At 43.0% G+C, this 17,068-nt stretch overlaps 2 non-coding genes across 2 annotated transcripts; both read right to left on the bottom strand.

Annotated features, from left to right (window-relative positions):
• Window positions 1–361: 361 nt before the first annotated feature.
• Window positions 362–446, bottom strand: trnak-uuu (transfer RNA lysine (anticodon UUU)). Its single transcript is given in 2 exon segments — window positions 362–397; window positions 410–446. It is a non-coding gene; the product is annotated as a tRNA-Lys (tRNA).
• Window positions 447–9,787: 9,341 nt separating this feature from the next.
• On the bottom strand, window positions 9,788–9,879 carry trnak-uuu (transfer RNA lysine (anticodon UUU)). The gene is given in 2 exon segments: window positions 9,788–9,823; window positions 9,843–9,879. It is a non-coding gene; the product is annotated as a tRNA-Lys (tRNA).
• Window positions 9,880–17,068: the final 7,189 nt, after the last annotated feature.

Genomic DNA, 17,068 nt, shown 5'->3' with positions numbered 1-17,068 from the left:
TGCTGTTTCCCCTAGCTGGAGAGTCTCGAACTAATGGTTTTAATCTCAAGATAAGGGGCCAGCCATTTAGCTCAGAGATTTCTTCACTGAGAGGGTTGTGAACCATTGGAATACTCTAACCCAGAGGGCTGAGAATGCTGAGCCATTGAATCGATTCAAAACTGTGATAGATAGATTTTTGGGCACAAATGAACTCAAGGGATATGGGGATCGGTCAGGAAAGTGGAGTTGAGGTCGAAGATCAGCGATGACCTCATCAAATGGCCGAGCAGGCACGAGGGACTGTTTGGCCAACTCTTGTTCCTTTCGCTGATATTGGTCTGGTGGAAAAGCAAAACTTGCCAGCTGGTTTAAATTTTTGCGCCTGAACAGGGATTTGAACCCTGGACCCTCAGATCACTATCTGTTTTAAAAGTCTGATGCTCTACCGACTGAGCTATCCAGGCTTGTTGTTAGGTTAATTTCCATCATACAGATTCATGGTAGGACTTTCAATTATTCCTGTCGATGTCGAATTCGGAGGAGTCTCCGTTTTTTCAATTTTCAGCAACGTGTTGAGGAGAATGCTTGATTCTGTTGAACATGATGAAAGGAACATGGACAGCGAACTCGTGATTTTGCAATTCTTCTTGTTTGTACAAAATGTCTTGTCATTCGATAGCAGCAATTAAAAAAACACTTTACCCAGTGGCTCAAAAGCTAAACTTGTTCCACGCAGGAGCCAGAAAAGGCCTCTCGACCTATCAACCGATCAACAATTGAAAGCTGAATAATTTCACCCTTTACACCGTGACACCAGGCAGCAGATTTACCTCTCGAATTTTCCATACGCGACACTTCAAACCGATGAATCCCTGCTTCACGGAAAGAAGAATTGTGTTTTTGGTTCTTTGGTTTTAATGATTTCGTGCCGGCCGCTTTATCATTTCAGCTGTCGCCAATCGTCCACTCTCCTCTTATAAACAAATATACTCTCACCTGCTATTGCAACACGGTAGGCCAGAGGAGCCTCAGTGCCCACATGGGGACAAGAAGAAGTCGATGCGATATGGAACCGGTTGTACCTTGAACTCCGGTGAAAATGTTTCACTACTTTCGATAGCGCTAGAGCTCACAACTTCGGTATTTCTCGAGCGTCTAATTGTTGTAGAAGTGACGCGCGCTGACCGATTGCGCCACGAGAGCCGCGCACGGTCTGTGTCACCAGTGCTCCCATCAAACAGCTTCATCCTCGGTCTCTCAATTATCGCTTCGTCATCTTTCCCACACAGAAGCCTCCAACCAAGAGGCGATTCGTTAAACATCTGCAGTGAACTTTAAAAGCCGTGGCATCTGAAACAAAACCCCAGACGATAAGAACTTTTAATTATATTATTATTATTAACTTAAGGACAATTATTTTCATGCTACTGTGAGGATTTGTGGAAATTGGGAGCTGAAACTAAGAAACTCTCTCTGGGCTGTCGTTGATTGAAGAGACGGGCGTTATTTCATTTGAAAACCGAGGCTCGGAACTTTCTGATGCAGAAGTGTGACAGAACATTATGGTTATTGGCAGTTGCCGGGGAGATCTAGAGGAGAGGGAGAAAAGTCAAAGTCACAGCTGTGACAGCTCAAGTGCTCTGCTGATCTGTAATATTTAGAAAGTAATGTACGGTATAGGACAAACAAGTTTGGTTTCGGTTATTACTAAAAGTCCCGGGTTCAAAGACGGATTCGTAAAGAGGGAACGGATTTAACCGCCAGACCGAAATTATTCCACATGAATCTGAAGCGTCTTGCGGAAAACGGCAGTGCGAACTGTTATGATCGTGTCATGACTTGAAAGACCCTCCAATTACCAACAGTATCTTTGAACGAGTTGTGCAGCCAAACCGCGATAGAAGCCGCTTTGCATTCGTCAAACGTGTAGGTGATGATATTGGGGTTGATAAGGGACGATTTCAATTATTTGAAATCTCACCATGTGACCCCAAGATTGACCGCAGAATCGAGTTTTTCCTGTAAGTGCTGAATTGAAGGGAAAGGCGCAAAAAGCAGGTCGGAGAAATGAAGAGCAGAAAATGTAGATGAAACTTGCACGAGTGAAAATCCCTGTGTGTTGGAAGACTCGGTCCCGAGTGGTCGAGAGGATTGGTATTTCAAGCTGTTTCACAGCTCACACACACACACACACCATTGGCTCAATTAATCTCCTTCAACAACTCGAATACATCAACAATTAATGTTCTATACACAAGGAAATACAAAACTTTTCAATGCAACTTGTCCGCATAATTTAAACATTTTAGCTCCAGTATAATGCTGGTGAATCTGCGCCAAGGCCAATATATCCTCCCTGAGGTGTCGTGCCCAGAACTGAATGCGGTACTCGAAATGTGGTCTCAGCATAGTTTATATAAGTGTAACATAACTTCCACCCCTGTAAATTCCAGCTACCTTAAGATAAAGGCCAAAGTTCAATTCGCCTTTTAAATTATTTTTTGTAACTGTCCACTGACTTTTCACGATTTCTGCGCTTGGACCCGTAAACATCTTTCCTCCTTCACAGTTCCTAGCTTCTCACCAGTTAGAAAATATTCTCATCGATCTTGCTTAGGCCCAAATTGGATGACCTCACACTTCCCCATATTGAAAGATTGAACAGTCTTCGGCTCTTTTCCTTAGAAATTAGAAGGCTGAGGGTGACCTGAAATAGGACTTTAAGATTATGCAAGGGTTTGACAGGTCAGACTTAGAGAAGGTTTTTCAATTTTGGGGGGAGGAGTCCAAAATCGGGGCCATAAATATAAGATTGTCACAAATCAATCCAAAATGGCATTCAAGAGAACCATATTTACAAAGAGGCTCGCTAGACTGTACAACTCGCTACCACAAGGAGTAGTTAAGGAGAATAGCATGGATGCATTTAAAGGGAAGCGAGATAAACACATGGAGTAGAACAGAATATAAGGGTTTGCTCATAGGGTTAGATGAAGCGCCGTTGGAGGAGGCTCGTCTGCAGCATGAACACCTAGTCTAGTTGGGCCGAATTGTCTGTTTCTGTGATGTACATTCTATGTAATTCTATGTAAGCTCCATCTGACAGAGTTTTACCAACTCACTTAACCTATCAATTTCGCTTTGAAACATTTGCTCCCATCCACACTACTCACTGTGCCACCTAACTTGGTGTCGTCGACAAACTTGGATATGTGGCTCTCTATTCCTTCATTTGCCTCTTTTATACTAATAGTAAAAAGCTGATGTCCCGGTACAGATCCCTGGTTTACACCACTAATCACAGCCGGTCAATTTGAGGACAGATCCATTATCCCTACTCTCTGTCTGATAACTCCGAACCAACCCCCCATCCATGTCAATGGGTTGCTTTCATTTCCATGTGCTCTCATTTGTGTTAACAGTGTCTTCTGTGGTACGTTATCGAATGTCTCTGGAAGTCAATATACATATAACATCCTTAGACACTCCATTATCTACTACGTTATTACATCTTCAAGAAGTTCAACTAGTTTCGTTGGACTTGACTTATCCTTTACAAATCCATGCTGGCTCTCTCTGATCAATTCACATTTATCCAAGTGCTCAGTCACTCTTCCCTAATAACAGATACTGGTAACTTCCCCACAAAATACGTCAGAGTAATAGGTCTACAATTTCCTACGTTATCTCTCCTCCCATTCCTAAATAATGGAACGACATTGGCAATTATTCAATCCATGGAACAATTCCTGAAACAAGAGAGTTTGAACGATCATGACTGAAGCATGTCCAATTTTCTCACCTATTCCTTTTAATCCCCTGGGATGGTCACCATTAGGTCCTGGAGATTTGTTTATCTTTAATCTAATTATTTTCTCCAATACCATGATTTTATTTGGACTGAATCCCCTTGATTTATTTCTGTGCTTGATGAGGTCAGGGTATATTTCTCGATTCGAGGTTCATACCCCGGAGAAGCCCAAATTGAGCCCTCGAATTTTGATCTTGACGTGCGATTCAAACTTTTGTAAAGAGGGAAAAGAAGTCCCCAAATTCCTCCACCTGAATCTCAAGCGCTTTCGGATGAAGTTCAGTTCAAACAATCTGGACTTTAAAGGCACCTCAGTGACCTGCACTTTCATTGAACGAGCTTTCTTTGCAATTGCCGTCCACCTTGAAACCGCTCTGGGCTTTCATCTCACTGAAGCAGAGTTTGGCCTCTTTGTATCTGTGAGCATGTCGGTGACAAGGTTCTATTTGACATTGGTCGCTTTCAATTTTGAAGATCTCGTCAAGTTCAGGGAAAAGAAACCGAGAATCGAATTGGCCCTTTAAGTGATGAATTGAAGGGATTGGTGCTCGAAGCAGATCTGGAAAATGCGCAGTGCGGTCGATCAGGAGTTCCAAATCCACCCTCTCGCCACTCGGCGATCATATTGACTGAACTTTCCTCTGGCCCTGTGTCACCGCGTTGAAATCGAGTATTTCTCTGGCACGTTTCTCTTAAATTCATAGTTGCTGGTTTAAGAGTGAAGACTGGCTCGTTGGACTTTCACTCCTGCAAGCTTCAACCATTAATTTTGGAAAAGTAAACTGACAGTGGACAGTTATTATCTTGGTCACTGCAGCCTCAAGGTTCAGCTCAGTGAATTACTGGTTTAGCAGGTGAACTCTTCACTTGTCTCGATGGTGCTATTGGTTAGATTGATTCGAGCCCTTATTTTATTTTTCCTGAGGATTCATCGCCTCAAAGTTCCAGGGTTTCAATGTGTGTTTTGTCTGCAAGAAAATGTACCATGATCATTGCCGGCTGAGCAGGGCTAATATTCCACCATTTACCCTGTGGACGAAAAAAAAACCTTGTGATCGCATAGCAGGCACATGAAACATATAAAGGAATGGAACATTAACTTCACGGAAATTACAATTCATGTTGACAGACAAGGTCCCGAAAAACGAATTCGCTGTGACATGGAGATTTCTGTGGTGAGCGAGACCAGACTGTTTCTATGTTCAGAGAATAAATGGCGCTCGCTTTATGTTGGAAAAGCAAAACGGTGGGGATTGTTGTCAGAGCCCGATGCCTTTCGTGTTGTATCAATTGTCCCTCGTTGCGTTAATTTCATCTTGATCGCATACCCAGTTAGGGCGTTCTTGTGATAAATGGCGACAATTGCCTGCTTTGATAAATTTAACAAAGGCTGCACCAGATTCCTGCTGTCAGAAGCACTGAACTTTTAATCCCACTCTTAAGGTACTGACTGGAAAATGATCAAATTTCATCACATGCAAAGCACAAAAATCAAAGATTCCGACCATTCGCTGTGTAAAGAAGTTTTTACTCATGTCACCTTTGGTTCTTTTGCCAATCACCTTAAATCTGTGCCCTTTGGTTCATATCCCTTCCGCCAATGGAAACAGTTTCACTCTATCTACTCTGTCCAGGCCCTTCATGATTTTGAATATCTCTATCAAATCTCCTCTCAGCCTTCTCAGTTCCAAGGAGAACAATCTCAGCTTCTTCAGTCTATGCATTTAATTTAATTCCCTCTTCCCTGGAATCATTCTGGTAAATCTCGTCTGCATCCTCTCAAGGCCTTCACATCCTTCCAAAAGTGCACTGCCCAGAACTGGACACAATACTTAATTTGTGGCCGAAATAGTGTTTTATAAAGGTTTATCATGACTTCCTTGTTTTTGTACTCTATGCCTCTCTTTATGAAGCCCAGCACCACGTTTGCGTTTTAAGCCGCTTTCTCAACCTGCCCTGCCACTTTCAACGATTTGTGTACATATGCCCCCAGATCCCTCTGTTCCTCTAATACTTTTAGAATTGTGTCCTCTAGTTTATATTGCCTCTCCTCGTTTAACCCACCGAAATGCATCACCCCGCATTTTTCCGTGTTAAACTTCATCTGCCACGTGTCCATCCATGCCACCGGCGTGTCCATATCCCCTTCAAGTCCATCCACCTCACTGTTCTCTACCCTTCCAAGTTTTGTGTCATCTGCAAATTTTGATATTGTACCCTTTACTCCCAAGTCCAAGTCATTAACATATATCAAGAAAAGCAGTGGTCCCAGCACCGACCCCTATGGGACACCAATGCCCACCTCCCTCCAGTCCAAAAAACAACAGTTCTGTGTTTCCTGTCATTTAGCTAGTGTTGCATCCATGTTGATATTGCCCCATGTGTTCCATGGGCTGCAATCTTGATCGTAAGCCTACGACGTGGCACTTTATCAAACGCTTTTTGAAAGTCCATATACACCACGTCAACTGCATTGACCTCATCTACCCTGTCTGTTAACTCATCAAACAACTCTATCAAGTTGGTTAAACACGATTTGCCTTTAACAAATCCGTGCTGGCATTCCCTAATCAATCCACACTCGTCCAAGTGACTGGTAATTCTGTCCCGGATTATCGTTTCCAAAACTTTCCCCATCACCGAGGTTAAACTGACTGACGTATAGTTGCTGGGTTTATCTTTACACCCTTTTTTTGAACAAGGTTGTAACATTTGCAATTCTCCAGTCCTCTGGCACCATCCCCATATCTAAGGATGTCTGGAAGATTATGGCCAGTACCTCTGCAATTTCCCCACTTACTTCCCTCAGCATCCTAGGGTGCATCCCATCCAGACTAGTTGACTTATCTATTTTAAGTACAGCAAGCCTTTCTAGTACCTCTTCTTTCTCATTTTTAGCCCATCCAGTATCTTAACTATAACTTCCTTTACCGAGAATCTGGCAGCATCTTCTTCCTTGGTAAAGACCAATGCAAAGTACTAATTCAGTACCTCTGCCATGCCCACTGCCTCCATGAGTAGATCTCCTTTATGGTTCCTAATCGGCCACACCTCTCCTCATACTGGCCGTTTACTGTTAACATGTCTGTCGAAGACTTTTTGATTCCCTTTTATGTTTTCCGCTATTCTTATGCTCTCTCTTTGCCCCTCTTATTTCCTTTTTCACTTCCCCTGTGAACTTTCTATATTCTCTCTGGTTGGCACTTGTGTTATCAACCTGACACCTGTCATACGCCACTTTTTCCCGCTTCATCTTACTCTCTATCCCTCTTCGTATCCAGGGAGCTCTGGCTTTAGTTGCCCTACATCGTTGGAATGTATCTTCTCTATACTCGAATCATCTTTCTAAAAGCCGCCCACTGTTCAATTATAGTTTTGCCTGAAAAACTTTGGTTCCAATTTACCCGGGCCCAGATCTGTTCTCATCCCACTGAAATTGGCCCTCCTCCAATTGAGTATTTCTTTACTAAGAATGGACAGAGTCCATTTCCATCGCTATTCTAATCCTTGTGAAATTGATCGCTGCTCCCTAAATGCTCCCCCACTGACACTTGCTCCACTTGGCCCACGTCATTCCCTTGAACCAAGTCCAGCAATGCCTCCTTCCTCAGTGGGCCAGAAACGTACTGGTCGAGAAAGTTATCCTGAACACATTTCACAATTTTTCCCCTTCATTGCGCGGTATATTATTGTTATCCAGTCTATATTAGGATAGTTGAACTCCCCGGTTATTACTACTTTATTGCGTTTGCGCCTCTCTGTAATTTCCCTGCAAATTTGCTCCTCTATATCCGTCCCACCAGCTGGTGGCCTATAGAATACAGCAAGTAGGGTAATCGCACCTCTATTGTTCCTTAACTTGAACTCAGTACCCAGGAGAAATTCCATTGTTCCTGGGAACTTTGTATTAAGCAGAAGTTAGCAGCAAAAAGTGTTCGTGGTGGGACTGAGAAATGAGTAAACAGTTGGCACCCTGTAAAACAGAGCTCTAACTGTCGGTTTAAATAAAGTCCTGATCTGACAGAGCGGAGGGCAGATGAGGATTGAATTAAATCCCAATTCACTGAATCTAAACAAGGTTTAAATAAGTGAATCTGTCAGGAGTGGGATTCCTGAGCTTGTGTGTGAGCTGAAACTGGATCGGTCCCGTTCTGTAAAGAAAGAATCGCAGGCGGCTGCCAGACAGGGATTCGGCCGGGACTGGCAGTTCTCCGCTGGTAACGGCTGGATTCGAGAGCGGGGCTCCTGCGCTGTTGCTGCTGCTGCTTCCTCCTCTTCGAGTCCCTGTGGCGGTCGGTACCGATCTCCCTCCTGTGGATCCGGCTCTAAGGGCGCGCTGTGGACCTCGTAGTGCAACGGTATCGCGTTTGACTCCCGTTTAGAAGGATGCGTGTTCGAATTACATCGGGGTCATCGCATTTTCGCAAACTTTCAGTGTCACTCTGTTTTATCGCGGGACAGTCTTTTCGGGATGGTCTGTTCACTGTATGTAAAATAATATTTATCATCGAATCAACACACAACGGAAGGAGATCATTCGACCTATCAATTCCTTAGCTGCCTTTTGCAAGAGCAATCCCATTATTCCCATTCCCCGTCCCTTTCCCCGTACCCTGCATTTTCCCCTTCAAGTATTTATCAAATTCCTTTTTGAAAGCCACGATTGAATCTGCTTCCACCACATTTTCAGGCAGCGCATTCCAGATCATAACTATTCGCTGCGTAAAAAAGATTTTCTTCATGTCGCCTTTGGTTCTTTTGCCAATCACCTCAAATCTGTGTCCTCTGGTTCTCGACGCTTCCGCCAATGGGAACAGCTTCTCTTTATTAACTTTATCTAAACCCTTCATGACTTTGAACACTTCTATCAAATCTCCTCTGAACCTTCTCTGCTCTAAGGAGAATAACCCCAAGACGGCGTAAATGTGGTCAATTAGCTCCAATTTATTTATTTGGGCATTAAACAAAACGTGAAAGTCTGGCAAGGCGTTGTGCGAACGGAAATCACTGCTTTAAGACAATAAATCCAATCGCTGAGACAGAGCTGGGTTCAATTCCTACTACTGATAGAATTTTTCGCAATGTGCATTTTGACCTGTTCGCAGAAAACCGGATTGTTGTGCGATGGAGCACAGGATGTGAAAGAAGCTGAAAGTGGAAGTGCAGATATCACGGGGACAGGACACGTTTCCACAGGTAAGGACATCTCACCTTAATATTCTTTCGCGCAGCGTGGGACAGGTGAGCAGAGTGACCGGACTCTCGTGGCGCAATCGGTCAATGCGTAGTCCTTATATGACAGTATAGGGTTAGGAAATACCGAGGTTGTGAATTTGAATCTCAACTAGATCAAACAATCCTTTTGCATGTGAACATTTCGACCGGAGTTGAAGGTACAATTGGTTTGTTCCAAAATGCATCTCCTTGTTTGTATTGCCATGTGGTTCCTTCGGACTACGCTGTTGCAATAACAGATGAGATGTTAAGCATTACTTGTTTTCGGAGGGAGCCTGTGGTTTTGGTGACGCAATCTATGATTGTGAACCATCTACAAATCGTGGGGTTTAACTGGAGCTTTATTCCGGCGCCTTTGACTGCTCAGCTAGGATGCTTTCCATCCCACACTAAAGGAGCCAGTTTTACAGGAATAGAATTACCACAAGCAAGAATTATACCCCTCAAGCACCAATGCTCGCCCGGCAGCAGGATGCATGTGTTCAGTTATAAACCTGTCTGTCGGAACGTCCAGTCTGACAGAGCCGGAAGTCCAGCAGATTGACTTTCGGTCTGAGCCGATGTTGAGTCTCCTTCTTGACAGTGTTTCGCCAATCCAGCTCAGAGTGGGTTAAGAATCATGAATTCCGGTTTGACTGGAGCCACTTGTGCAAGATGAAGTGTCGGGGGCAGTTTCCCGTCCTTGGCGGACATTAATGATGCTGTTGCGGTTTTGCTGCAAAATTTCACTTCCCAGCTCCCGACCCCTGAGCTAAAATCCAACTCTGGTGGGACTCGAACCCACAACCTTTGAATGTCTCCTCTAACCACTGAGTAAAAGTCCAACACGCTATCCATTGCGCCACAGAGTCAGTTATGGAATGTGAGGGATAGCGGGGGTCATGTGCTGTGGTTGAGGCCGTCTGGTTGTTGCTGCTTCCACCTCTCACATTCCAAGAGCCGCGGCGGCAGTCTGCACCGATCGCCCTCCAATGGATCCGGCTCCAAGCGATTGTTGTGGACCTGGTCCAAGAACAGTCGCGTCTGACTCCAAATAAGAAGGCTGCGTGTTTTGAACCAGGTTGAAATCACAGCAGTTTCACCGTGGCTGAGGGTCCTGCCGACTGATTTTAGATCGGGACAGTGTTTTCGGGATGGTCTGTTCAGTGTTTGTGCAACAATATCAAAATTAAATTTGATGCATTAATGTGCTTTTTGTTCTGTTACTTTCTATTTGCACCTTCTCCAGTTTTGTGTAGAAAAAGTTAACAATGTTTAAGGGATGTGGTGAGCAGTGTTTGTGGAATTAGTGTAATTAAATTTGATACTTTCATTTGTTCCTTCTCCAACCCAGACTCTTATCATTCGATTTGCAGCTTCACCCTGATTAAAATAGGTTACTCAGTGATAGAAATAAATCAGTAACAACCCCGAAACCTCAGCGGGTATATTTGTTCCAATGCTTTGTGATGGTCTCGATTTCCATTCAAATTTTCAATCAGTAATTCCCAACGTGTGTTTTGGATTTGACAAACTAATTTATTATTTGGCTGTTTCCTGGAAATGATCCAGTGGGGATTTCCTTACCCGTACAGATATAGAAATAAATACATTCGATCATTTCACAAATGACAGTTGCGTAAATAAATATATCGCGATATGTAAGATGTTCTTCGTGTTCATAAACAAACTTCCTCATTTTATTTTATTAATCCCCTAACATTTCAATTTAGAACATATATTCAGAGCATCTCTCTAAACTTAAAGAATGGTAAAACAATTGCAGGTTTCACAAACACATAACACGCTGTCGTATAAGTAAGATTAATCATTACTTTGTGAAATTTGTATTCTAATTGTCTTTTTGATGTACCGAAAATTATTTCTAGATGTTCGTCCCCAACATAACGGTGAAACTAAGATGAAAACCAAAAGGATTTTTCAAAAACTATTTGGAGCCATTTGATGGGTTCCACTTCTGCTTTCTTTAATTGTTCATCTTGATCCGTTTGCTTCATTTTTTTCAGTCATTTATGGTGAATTTTCTACATGTTAACGTTCTTAAATGTTTGATTTGTTTGATCCCTCCATCTTGACTTGTGACTTGTTGACCTTCAGGTAAAAGTCTGAAAAAGAAATGTGTTTATATTCAGGCGTGACTCTGAAGTGTGAGGCCGAGAGGTGATGCCGGATGTGTGACCGAGAGAACAACTGCTGGAGGCAGAACTGTCCGTAACCTAACATACCCCGCGTGGCATTGCACGTGGTAAGTCGGATGACAATGTTTTATATTGAATGAACGGCGACGTATATAACACACAACAGATTTTACTGCTGGTTTAAATCCACAAAGTATAGTCACCATAAATGACCAAAGTCTCAGATCAGTTAGAATTGAATTACTGTTGGTGAGCGGAGTTTATATATTGGAAGGAGTTTATACATTTACAGCTCCAGGTAACCCTGCAAACCTCTCTCATCTGTAGGTTACGTCACCATGAGGTATCTGCCTTCCTTTGCGCTTCTGGAACTTCTGAAGTGTGATTGAACCTTACCAAAATTTCCGATAATTAGTAATGAAGGAAGGTATCAGTGTAAATGTGAGATATAAACGTGCATGTTTCACTGGGTACCATGGGAACCAGATACACTGCTCATTCCAGTTATTTGTCCAGCAGGAAACAGAAATCATTCTCTTCGACTGTACTCGCCGGAAGGAAAAGGAAACAAAGAAAACTGCTCAGTACTTTGTTTTGGCTTCTTCTGCTGGTTTAGATTCACTCACCGAGAAAGTGACAGAGAGAGACTGATGGATTGGATTGGCTTTTTCACTTTGTAATCGATTATACTTTCTACTTATTGTAAGAGACGTTTTCATCCCAATTGACCTGAGCCTGATATTCTCATTAATACTAAGATGTGTTCAAAATGAATTTCGACTAATTTTACAAAAGCTGAACAGCGAAAACTGCTCTGAAACGCGTACAGCTTCGCAACTTTTAATGGAGATGGGTTGCTGGTTGTAACGAAAGTCGTTTGTAAAATCAGCCCTCTGGAGCAGTAGCCTCAAAACGTGTTTCGGACACATTGTATGAGAGGTCCATCTGTTCAATGAAGGAGCACTTCCGCACTGCAGTTCTGGAATCATTTCCTTGTTGACTCCGAAACTAATACAAATATTATTTTGTTAAATGTTATTTTGTTGCTTAACTCACAAATTGGGTCAATATCACATCGGAGGCTTAAGACAATAAAGGACCGGACGAAACAGGCACTTTGAGCAGTGAAGCCACGGAGCCAAATCAAGCTGCAAAATCACCATCTCCTCTCACTGATACCTGTCAGATCCTCGCCACTCTGTATTGGAGGTTGTGGCCGTTTGGTTCATTTCGATTTCTCTTATCAATTTCGCTGTGTTTATCTCTGTATCAACCTGTCGGTTGATTCAGAATGAAAAATGAAATAAAATATACTAACCGTCATCGCACGGGCCAGTGGCGCAATGGATAACGCGTCTGACTCTGGATTGGAAGATTGTAGGTTCGACTCCTACCTGTTTCGGGTTAATGCAATTTTATCTCTGACACTGGTGAACTAAGAATCAAATTTAGGAATAAGATATTGTTTTTGGTGAAGCAGCAAAGAAAACATTCCATCTTGAAAGATTTAGGTTTAATTAGAAAAAGAAACTGTGACTGCAACGTTTCCCAACAAGCCGTCGTTTCAGTTGATGTCAGACACACGAACATTGCAGCACGAGGTGGAGGCAACGCGCTGATGAACTTCAGGTGAATACGGGCCGTTCAGACACTTCATGTGACACAAGAGCTTTCCAATCCCCGCGAGCTCCTGAACGCCGAGACGTTCGTTAAAAGCAGCATTCACCGGCAGGACCGCTTATTCCGCTCCCTTTGCCGGTCTGCAGGAAATCCGATGCTGAAAATACAAAGTAAGACGGACAGTATCTGGAAAACAGTTAAACTTTCAGTGTTCAGACTTTGATGAGAATTATAAACATGACTTTGGGTAGATATAAATTGGGTGTGGAGTAGGAGTGCGCTGTTCTTTTATAAACTGATTTAGTGTAGATATGAGTGCGATGTTTATATATGAACTATGGGTGTGTATTTATGAGTGCGATGTTAATATATGAACTATGAGTGTATATATATGAGTGCGATGTTTCTATATGAACTATGGGTGTGTATTTATGAGTGTGATGTTTATATATGAATGTGGGTGAGTATATATGAGTGCGATGTTTATATATGAACTATGAGTGTATATATATGAGTGCGATGTTTCTATATGAACTATGGGTGTGTATATATGAGTGTGATGTTTATATATGAATGTGGGTGAGTATATATGAGTGCGATGTTTATATATGAACTATGAGTGTGTATATATGAGTGCGATGTTTATATATGAACTCTGGGTGTGTATATATGAGTGAGATGTTTATACATGAAGTGAGGAATGACCGGGAGGGGCAATTCTCCCTGGGGTTATATGTTCTTCCAACATAAGGACACAAAGATCAATTAACATTGGGGTGGAAATAGCTCAGTTGGGAGGGCGTTTGACTAAAGGTCGAAAGATCTCGGGTTTCGGCAGTTTGAGTTATTTAGTTTCTGCTTCTTTGAATCCTAGAATTGTTACAGCACGGAAGGAGGCCATTCGGACCATCGAGTCCATGCCCGAACTCTGCAAGAGCAATCCAGCTCGTCACACTCCCCCGCAGTTTACCCGTAGCCCTGCATTTTTTTCCCTTCAAGTGCTTATCCAATTCCCTTTGAAATCTACGATTGAATCTGCCTCCATCACTCACTCAGGCTGTGGAATCCAGATCTTAACCACTCGCTGTGTAAACGCGTTTTTCCTCATGTCGACTTTCATTCTTTTGCAATCACCATAAATCTTTGTCCTCTGGTTCTTGACACTTCCGCCTATGGGAGCAGTTTCTCTCTATCTACTCTGTCTAGAACCTTCATGATTTTGAATACATCTCAACATTCTCTGCTCGAAGGACAACAACCCCAGCTTCTCCAGTCTATCCACGGAACTGAAGTCCTTCATCCCTGGAACAATTCTAATAAATATTTTCTGCAACTTCCCTAAGGCCTTCACACCCGTCCCAAAGTGCGGTGCCCAGAACTGGACACAATACTGCAGTTGTGGCCGAACCAGTGTTTTACAAAAGCTCATCGTAACTTCCTTGTTTTTGTTCTCTTTGCCTCAATTTGTGAAGCACAGGATCCCATATGCTTTTTTAAACCGTTTTCTCAAACTGCCATGCCACCTTTAAAGATTTGTTCACACATATCCCCAGATTTCACGGTTCCTGCAGCTCATTTAGAATTAAGCCCTTTAGTTTAATTCCCCTCTTCTCGTTTTTCCTACTAAAATGTATAGCTTCGCTTTTCTCCGCGTTAAATTTGATCTGCCATGTGTTCGCCCATTCCACCAGCCTGTCTTTGTCCTATCCCTGTCCTCTTCACTGTTCATTACACTTCCAAGCTTTGTGTCATCTGCAAATTTTGAAATTGTGCCCTGTACAACAAAGTCCAATTCCTTAATATATATCAAGAAAAGCAGTGGTCCTAGTACCGACCCGTGAGGAACACGACTGTACACCTCCCTCCAGTCTGATAAACAACCGTTCACCACTGCACTCTGTTTGCTGTCACTTAGCCAATTTCGTACTGCCACTGCCCCTTTTATTCCGTGGGCATCAACTTTGATGACAAGTCTATTATGTAACACTTTATCAAACGCCTTTTGGTAGTCCATATATACCGGGTCAACCACATTGCCCTCATCGAATCTCTCTAACCTCAACAAAAAACTCAATCAAGTTAGTTAAACATGATTTGCCTTCAACAAATCCGTGCTGGCTTTCCTTAATTAATCCACACTTGTCCATTGGCGATTAACTTTGTCTCGGATTATCGTTTCTAAAAGTTTCCCCTTCACCGAGGTTAAACTGACTGGCCTGTAGTTCCTGGGTTTATCCATACACGCCTTTTTGAACAAGGGTGTAATATTTGCAATTCTGCAGTCCTCTGGCACCACCCCCTATCTAAGGATGATTGGAAGATTATGGCCAGTACCTCCACAATTTCCACCCCTAATTCCCTCAGCAAACTAGGATGCATCCCATCCGGACCAGGTGACTGATCTACTTTAAATACAGCTGGCCTTCCGAATAGCTCCTCTTTGTTAATTTATATCCCATCTCGTATCTCAACTACTTCTTTCACTGTAACTTGGCAGCATCTTCTTCCTCGATAAAGACAAATGCAACGTACTCATTTAGTACCACAGCCATGCCCTTTGCCTCCATGCGTAGTCCTCCTTTTTGGTCCCTAATCGGTCCCACTCCTCCTCTTCCTACCCGTTTACTGTTCATGTGCCAAAAGAAGGCTTTTGGATTCCCTTTTATGTTAGCCACCAGTCTATACTCATACTCTCTCAATGCCCATTTTTTCCCTTTTCATTTCCCCTCAGAGCTCTCGAAATTCAGCCCGGTTCTCACTTGTATTATCAACCTGACATCTGTCCGACGCCTCTTTTTTCTGTTTCACCTAACTCTCTATCTCGTTCGTCATCCAGAGAGCTCTGGCTTTATTTGCCCTACTTTTCCCCCTCGTGGGAATGTACCTAGACTGTACCTGAACCATCACTTCTTTAAAGGCCGCCCATTGTTCAATTACAGTTTTCAATGTCAATCTTTGATTCCAATTTACCCTGGCCAAATGCGTTCTCAACCCACTGAAATTGGCCCTCCTCAATTCTCCAGAACCAGATTTGGGTCGATTCTTGCGTTTATTTACAGTGAAATTTTATATCCGCCACTGGAGGATTGGGGATGGAATAGAAAGGAATCAAGTTTGGGAAAAAGCTCGATCATATTCCTTTAGCTTTTATTTCTCTATTCCCCTCTGCCTTTTTCTCTTGGTTTTGTCTCCCCCGTTTCCAGGTGACCATTTGATTTGATGCATTTGACCTAAACTGTTGCCTTTTCTCAGATCCCGGGGCGGTCAGACCCGCTCTGTCTGTCTGTTATTGCTTCTGACCATTAATGGGAACAGGCCGCGAGTTAAACGTTTATCTGCAAACCAGAGGAAGACAAATAAAAAGAAAGATCTGTTTTTTTCCGCCCCGGGGCAAAGATGCAATCGATGTTAACCAGAATAATTCCCTTGACTCGGAGTGTGGATTTGCTTGTAAATGTTGGATTTTAAGAGTAGCAAAAAACGGAAACAAATCCAGTGAGTTTCTGATCGCCCGTATGGGGATCAAACCCGCGATTAGGACTAACCAAGTGAGCTAACGAACTTTTCTAATACTCCGTTATTGATTTGAATTATGTTCTGTATCTGTACGCCCGTTGGCAGTGGTTTATGTACATGGACCCTTAAATTTGTCTACTCCTCCACAATTCCAAGCTTCTCGCCATTTAGAAAATACCCTGATCGATCTTTCTTAGGACCAAAGTGCATGACCTCGCACTTTCCCACGTTGAACTCTATTTGCCGCAGTTTGGCCCACTCTCATAATCTATCAACGTCACTTCTCAACTTCCTGCTTCCATCTGCATTACTTATTGTGTCACAGGAAAGCTGCGTGTTCAAATCACGCCGGGGTAACAGTTGCTTTTGGGGTTGATCGGATTCTGGATGTTCCAGAAGGAAAGTTTTATTTGCTCATTCTAATTATACAGAACCTTGCTCTAAAGTCTGTCTCCCGAATTCCACTGTTTCAGGGAGGTGTTTCTTTCTGCCCTCGACTTTTGCATAGAGTCTACAGCACCGAAACAGGCCATTCGGACCAACTTGTCATAGCTGGCGTTTATGCACCACACGAGCCTCCTCTCACCCTTCCACATCGAACCCGATCAGCATATCCTTCTATTCCTTTCTCCTTCGTGTGCTTAACTAGTTTCCCTTTAAATGTATCTATGCTATTTGCCTCAACTACTCTTTGTGCTCGCGTGCTCCACATTCCGACCACACCCTGGGTAAAGATGTTTATCCTGAATTCCCCATTAGATTTATT

This window comes from Heptranchias perlo, unplaced genomic scaffold (assembly GCF_035084215.1).
Source record: "Heptranchias perlo isolate sHepPer1 unplaced genomic scaffold, sHepPer1.hap1 HAP1_SCAFFOLD_44, whole genome shotgun sequence".
Taxonomy (NCBI): Eukaryota; Metazoa; Chordata; class Chondrichthyes; order Hexanchiformes; family Hexanchidae; genus Heptranchias; species Heptranchias perlo.
The sequence above is the reverse complement of the archived record's forward strand: the minus strand, read 5'-3'. Positions and strand labels throughout refer to the sequence as shown.